Below are 8,177 nucleotides of genomic sequence, written 5' to 3' on the forward strand. Positions count from 1 at the left end.
AAGATAATCATGCTGAACGACAATTTAAAAAAAAAAAATCAAAAGAGCTGAAATAGTATCACCAAATAATTTAGTTTCTCTAGCCTTGAAAACGACATCAAAGGAAAAACAGAGAAAAAAGAAAAAGAAAAGAGTTGTTGGAAGGCAGGCAAGTGTGCTCAATTATTTAACTCCTCAGTTCTGCATTTGTAGTTTTGTTCATCTATTTGCCATGCATGCTCAATTTGTCGGACAACGTTTATATAACTTCCTGTGATTATTTATGTTCAGTGGAACTTTATAGATTTAGTTTCTAGATTTATTTGATTCATATAATGCATGCCGCACAAAAGTTATTAAATTACAAATTTGCTGACTTCAAACCATTTGATTTGTGACACCTGGATACCATGCAAATATCTATAAGCACTTAATAAAGAAAAATAAGATTGACAGGTAATGTAAAATAAAAGTAGAGATTATTACACGCACTTGTTGTCAAATCAAATGAGGAATATGTATATTTTACCATTATAATTTACGAGGAAGAATTCGTTTATAATTTTTTTTTATAAATGTTTATAAATTATATTATGTACTCCTGAAAGAACATGTAACGACCTAGTATTCTTACAGGAATACATAGTGTAGTTTGTAAACAAAAAATTTGTAAATATAACTCTTCTCATAATTTATATCTATAAGTAAAATTAGAACACCATTTTCGTTAGGAAAATATATATTCAAATATTAAAGGAATACCCTAGCTAGATAGGCGATATTACTTATTTTGTCCAACAAAAAACCCCTTTCTCATTTTTATTTTGTTTGCATGTAATTTTTTAAACAGAAGTGCTCAAAATACCTAAAAAAGTTGGAGGTGTGTGTGAATATTTAATGTAAGCTTATAAAGAGCTTAGCTTCATATGCTTTTGGCCACTTCTAATTGTTTACTCAGTTTCCCTAAAAGCATAAAGTGAAGGAAATTAAATAGTGTTCATTTAAAGAGTGGAAGGCTAAGGAAAATCTTATGGTCATCAGAGGAAGCTTGTTGGAGAGGTGGCAACTCAAACCTAATATTTGAATATATGGCCGAATAAGACACATGAATTCATTATTCACACAATAGATCTGAACTAAGTATGTTTTGGAGGCCGCCTTAATGCAAGCTTATGGACCGTTTGATTCTTGATTGAATTTCGGATTAATTTGTTTTTGAGATTACCAAGACTCGGAGAAATTTTTGGCTACCTACCCACTACCCACTACCCATATGATATATATAGGGGAAAGATTACTTACCATAAAAAAAATTTACAATCTTTACAATTAATTTAATCATCGTTGATTTTCGTCAATCTAACGATTATAATTTATGAAAATTAATAATTAATTAATAAAGGGGATCCAATATTTTCCAATAAATTATAATCGTTAGATTGACGGAAATCAACGGTGATTAAATTAATTGTAAAGGTTGTAAACTTGTTTGATGATAAATATTTCCTTCCCTACTATACTAATGGAAGTAATATTCTATTTTATATAAAGTTAGGTAAGGAATTCTACTAAAAAAAAGTTAGTAAAAAAGGAAAATCAATTAAGTGTTTGTACGTGAACAGCATTCTCATAAAAGATTGAAAATATTAAGTTTAAAAAACGTTATTTGTAACGATAACTATTATAGAATTATATAAACTATTAAAAAGATATTCACCCAATAATTAAATTTTTTGAATTGAATTAGTTTTTTTTAATGACTCCACCATATATCGAATCTCCCCAATACTACTTTTGGTAGGGGTTTAAAGCTTTAATACTGAACCCGCTCTGAATCATATTAATTACGAAGCAATGAACTGATTGAAATATTTCTAAAAAATGACTCCACCGTATATTATACCATGTACTAAAAAAGATTAATCTCATTCTTAAATTTTGAAATTTGAATTTAAAATTAAAGTTTGATAAGATTAAATTGTAATTTTATATTGGAAATGATGAAATATTTTTAGTTAGATAGAATTAACTTGAGCTCGATTATTCTATATATGTTCCTTACCATACCATATAATTGCTATGGGAAGTAATTAATAGTACAATTAAGAGCATGTTAATTTTTAAAAAATAATGAATTATTTAAATTTAAAAATAAAACAATATTAGGATGTAAGTTTTGGCTAAAAAAGTTTATTCATAGTAACAGTATATTATAAAATCAGCTTGAGAAGTCCAACTTTATTTTTGATAAAATTAGTGCATATTAAATATAAAATAACATTATGCTAATTTTTCAAACAAAAGAATGAAATTAAAACAAACAATAATTAAACTGCAAAATTTACTGAGAAAAAATTAAATAAATTATAGTAATTGTATATGGAAAAATGTATTGAAAATTTAAAACAATATTTTTAGTTAATAATATAAAATATGACATAACGTGTACAATTGTACCAAAAAATAAAATAAAATAACACTTTATTGCCTTCAGATCATGGAAATTAACTCTTCGCTAAGAATGTCTCTCTTACTGGCCCATTTGAATGAGTTTATGAAAAAAAATATTTTTTATGTTTTGTTTATTTTAGACATACTTTCTACAAAAAGTAAAATTATTTAGAATTTTATAAAAATAATTGGGTTTTAAAAAAGAAAAATCGGCTTTATTTCCACACACAAAAAAAAAAATCGGCTTTTGACTTCTTTTTTTTTTTTAGAAGTTAAAATTTTTAGTTTGAAAAAAATAAATTTTTAACTTTTTTTAAAAGCAAACATTCAGACAATTTTGCAATAGAAGGGTTTTTTTTTTTAAAGAAATAAATTTTGGCTAAAAAAAATTCATTCAAACGAGTCCTTAGAGGCAAACATGATAATTGCTAGAAGATTGCTAGGCCCAGTAGAACTGGCAAGCAGAATTATATTATTTCCAACAATCAGAGCCACTACAAATAAGTTTTTTATTTTAACATAAAAACATAAAGTTTAGTAAATCAAAGACAACAATATCATATAGTTTATGATGGCGTAAAAGAAGAGAAGATTTTAATTATATAATGTAATTTTGTTCATAAATATTATAATTGAGATAATATACCATCTGTTCACGGAGCTGCTATGCTATTAAATCCAGCATGCTGTCCAGTTTTTGAGATTCAAAAGCACCAGACTACTAGAAATAACGTTAGTAAACGAAAAATTATAAAAATCACTAGAGTTAGCATAATGGTGTGGGGTGTGTAGTGTTTGATTCTCATTGTAATTCAAAAAAATATATATATATATTTAAACTTGGATGCAGCAGTATAATATTTTTTTATTTTATTTTTTATACACTGCAACAGTACAGTATAATTGTGTACACCTTTGTGAATATATGATAATCTAATATAAGAGAATAAATTTGTAATGTGACAAGAAACAAAAAATTTCAAAAGTAATAAATTTTTTTCCCAAATTTAAAAAAAAATACCTAATTTGGTATTTCTGATGTACTAAAAATATTTTCCTAATATAAATGCTACTTGTACAAGAATCAGAAAAGGGATGGTCATAAATAAGTGTAGATTTATTGGATTAACATATTAATGTGATTATGCACAAATTGAAAAATTAATCAAATGAAGTAAAAGGAAAGCGTGAATAAAGCTTAGTTAAACATATTTTAATGGTTTAAGTTAGTACTTGTATGTGTATAATTAGTCGTTTATATAATGTACTTATTCTAAACTTAATAGAAGCAGGAAATAAAGAAAAGTTACAATATGTCAATATCTGTGAGATGAAGGAAGAGCCGAGCCCAATTTTCGTTGGGCTTCTGAACACGATCAAAGCATTGCAAATGCAAATAACAGAAATGAGAAAGCAGGGCCCAGGAAGCCCAGCCCATCAGTTCCAATATCTTCAGCCGTTTGGTTGAGTAACCCAACCCAAGTAAAAGAGCTTATACACTGTATGGCCTTGTAAGGAAGTTTTTTAATGGGCTGTTCTTTAATGTTTTTTTCAAAATCTCAATGTTCACTGGGCTTTTCTCCTTGTACAAGACCACTGAACATTTTTATAGAAAGATGGAAAAACATAAACGCCCACCGTGGGGCTCGAACCCACGACCACAAGGTTAAGAGCCTTGCGCTCTACCGACTGAGCTAGACGGGCATATGTTAACTGAACGTAATGTTCGCATTTATTGACTAAAAGTCCTTATGTCTCTTGACTCAGAGATGGAAAACCAATAGAACAAGGGCAATTTAGAAAAAAAAAAATATTATTAAAGGGTTTGGTGTTTGTCATTTTAAATGACATAAGTTATAGGAGAGAGATAGACACAGAAAAATGGAAATCATGGGAGAGAGAAAGTGGATGGTTTTTTTAATTTAAAATTCAAATTTTCTGTGCCTATATCTCTCTTAAAATGACATAACTTTATGTCATTTAAAATGATAAACACTTTTCCCAACGGAAGAAAAACTTCTTAAACACTTATATGAAAGCAAATGTTTTTTTTTTAATTTTTCTTCTTCTTGTAAAATAGTTTTTGAAAAATTCATTTTTTTATTTTATTTTATCATTGTTTATCTTTTTTTCCTTTGTCTTTTTCTTTATAAAAATTATTGCGACAAAATTGGTCTTAAATTCTATTTGTTCCCTGAGAAATTGGTTATGTAGTTAAAATTCTGATTTAAACCTGTATTTTAATAATTTTTTAATTAAAATAATTTTATCAAAATTTCAAATATTTTTCGTTTTTATGATTTTTTATGATATATTTTACGTTAGAATTTTACGTTTTATGATTTTTTATCCTCCTTTTGATTCTAAATAAAATTCCAATTTTAATTAGCATGATCACGATCATTTCTTAGAGGGAAAAATATCCTGACCACTACGTGCTTTGAAGGTGAAAAATTGAATAAATTAAGATTTTAGGGAGAAAATTGTGATTTTGCTGCTGATCACTTCAAAACCAGCGCTTGTCACAGAAATTACTATGATCGAAATAATTCCCTTTAATCCATTCCGTTGTTGCAACCATAGTTGCAAACTTGCAATAGGATTCCACTGGCCTAGTAGCGTTGGAATGTTCATTAAATAAAGAGATTCCCCTCTGCCCCTGAATCATTTTAAAACACAAACTAATGTGCTCTGACTTTTTTTTTTTAATTTCCAGTTTAATTTATCTTTGGCTCCAAACTAAGCTGTTCAATTAGCTCATCACCCCTATTAAGTACTACCATATTTTTCTAAAAAAATAATAATATTTGAATGAAACTATCTCCTAACATAAAATTAAAGTACAAGATATACTTACCACCAAAAAAATTTATCACCTTTACAACTAACCTAATCATCGTTGATTTTCGTCAATCTAATGGTTATAATTTATTAGAAATTAATAATTAATTAATAAATACGATCCAATAAATTATAACCGTTAGATTGACGAAAATCAACGATGATTAGGTTGATTGTAAAGGTGATAAATTTTTTTGATGATAAGTATATTCTTGCCCCTAAAATTAAAAATAAAAATAATAGGTTCAATGTAGTTCAAGTTGTTCGAACTCAGGAATTATTGGATCAAGTACACATGCATTAGCAATGACTTACTAACGTCATTGTTTGTTGTGTTGAGGTGTGTGTAGGTGAGTGTAAGCATTCAACTTCTTGCAAGAATTTTTTTATATATATATAAGTTAGAATTCAACACATAAATTAATACAATCCATATAAATCTCTTAAATTCTAGTGGTTTCTTGCAAAAAAAAAAAAAAAAATCTTTTTTAAAATATTATGTACTTTCAATTAAGTATGATCAGTGAGCTGTTAAATTCTTATCATTGCAACGAGTCGAGAACAAATTAATCTGTCGAGTTATTTATTTATTTATTCTCATAATTCAACCTATCATTATTAAGAGGTCATTTTATTTTTTATATGAAAAGAGTTTAGACTAGCAAAAGTAATAAAAACAAATAGAAATAGAGAAAAACATGTAAAATATGAGATAAATCGAAAGAAAATAGATGAAATAACTTCATTGGCATTGTACAATAAATCGTATCTTTGTTTCCTGAAATAATTAATGCATTCGTCAATTAATCTGTTCTGGAGTTATCTTCTCTCCATGTGAAACAAGATTGAATTGTCCAATTTTTAGATAATCAATCCAAAAATCTGGTCAACAAATGAATATTACAAAATAAATTATTTAATTTTATGAATTCTGACACTTAATTGTGTTGATTGTTTAAAAACAATTCAAATTACTCCCAAAAAAAAGAAAAAGGTATGAAAGAATTATGGTCATTCCAAAATTATTTAAAAAAAGGAAAATCCTCAATGATGTGGTCAATAGTCAAAGTCAACTTACTCACATGAACTTGACTTGGGTTGGGACCCAGAAGACCGTACAAGTTAAAAAACAATGGCAGCCCCACAACAAGAACAGTGGGCAATCGTGCAGTGCAACCCTCCTACAGAATTCCACTAGTAAACATGGTAGCACTTCATTGGTTAATCGCAACTCTAATCCCTTTTCAGTAATGTCAAATCTCTCATCTAATTAATGAGCATTTAAAAGGTTTGACGTTGTCCAAAGAAAAAAAAAATTGTGCTCTAGGCCCATATGGTCTTTTCATTTAGAGGGTACTATTTGATTTTATTATTATTATTTTTAAATAATTATTTGATTTTGATTAGTTTATACAACTGAATTAATAGAGGTTAGATCATCGGAATTATTTTATTTTTTTTATATTTTTTTAAAATATAAAATTATGTCCTTTCAAGTAAAAGAAAAGGAATAGAACATCTTATTTTTATTTTTATTTTTAAAATGACATAGTTATATGTGAAGACATGCAAAGGTGAATCAACAATTATAATTTTATAACAATTAATTTTAATATTTTTTCTCTTAATTTATCATCATCGGTCCACTTTATGATTATGATCCCGCATATGATCATGTCATATTTTTTTTAACATGAAAAAATTAGTATTAAAAAAAATATACAATAAAAATCATGAAAAAGAAGTTAATAATTTTTTAATTTAAATTGTAAATAAAAAACATTTATTATTTTTATTTTTATTTTTATAAATAAAAGGCCTAAAAGCCAAAAACAAAGAAATAAAATACAAGGAAATTATCCAGGTAGTACCACAGCACGAACCCTACCAACAGAAGCAAGATCACCCAAATATAAAGGATGAATACCAAAAGGAGGTTGGCTAAAAACACAATGATCAGCTTGCTCAGTAGCATCTAACATAAAATTAGCTAGCCAGTCTGCACATGTGTTGCCTTCCCTAAAGGTATGTTGAAGACGAACATGTCAATCCTTACCAAGCTAAATCTGTATACGAGATACCAATTGCACCTCACGGACTGCCACACCACAATTGGTGAGCACAGTGATTGCCATAATCGAATCACTTTCTAAAATAATTTTCCTATAACCACAACACCAAGCCCTCTCTAAACCTCTTAAAATACCCCACAACTCAGCTTTAAAGGAAGAACAAAAGCCCAACCTATAAGCAAAGCCATCCAACCAAATACCTTGAGAGGCTCTAATTATTCCTCCACAAGCAGTCAAACCAGGATTACCACGATAAGCGCCATCACTGTTCACCTTTACAAAACCTTCCTCAGGAAAACTCCAAGATACTGAAACATTGTTGAGGTGAGGATTGCAGCTATTTAAATTTTGATGAACAGCAGCCAACTCGATATCCTTAACAAGATTTTTAATTATTTGCACTCGACTACCAATCAGAGGTACCTCTCGGCCATGGTTCAGCATGTTCCTCCAACTCCAAATTTTCCAACAAGCAACCATAAAAGTCAAAAACCATCTGTCATGATCATTCTGAAAGATATCAACACCGAAATTAAATAAAAACCAGTGCTCTATTGAAGCAGTATAAAATTCAGTGCTATGAGAAGTTGGAATGAGACAATCCCACACCATTTTAGCCCTGGGACAATCTCTTAAAGAATGAATAATAGTTTCCATCTCTCCACTTCCACAATTACACATTCCATCTCCACCATACCAAGAAGAAATCATACTATTCGTTAACAGTTTCTGGTGCAAAAGCTTCCAAGCAAAAATTTTGATATGTTGAGGTCCCTTCCAAGACCACAACCGACTCCAAATCTTCATAGTACCATCGTCAATAACATCATTGTT

At 28.5% G+C, this 8,177-nt stretch overlaps 1 non-coding gene across 1 annotated transcript; it reads right to left on the minus strand.

Moving 5' to 3' along the window:
• Positions 1–4,061: 4,061 nt before the first annotated feature.
• Positions 4,062–4,134, minus strand: TRNAK-CUU (transfer RNA lysine (anticodon CUU)). Its single transcript has one exon. It is a non-coding gene; the product is annotated as a tRNA-Lys (tRNA).
• Between the last annotated feature and the right edge of the window lie 4,043 nt (positions 4,135–8,177).

Source organism: Gastrolobium bilobum, unplaced genomic scaffold (assembly GCF_033153095.1).
Source record: "Gastrolobium bilobum isolate Gb01-03AN ecotype WA unplaced genomic scaffold, APGP_CSIRO_Gbil_v1 utg9634, whole genome shotgun sequence".
In the NCBI taxonomy this organism is placed as follows: Eukaryota; Viridiplantae; Streptophyta; class Magnoliopsida; order Fabales; family Fabaceae; genus Gastrolobium; species Gastrolobium bilobum.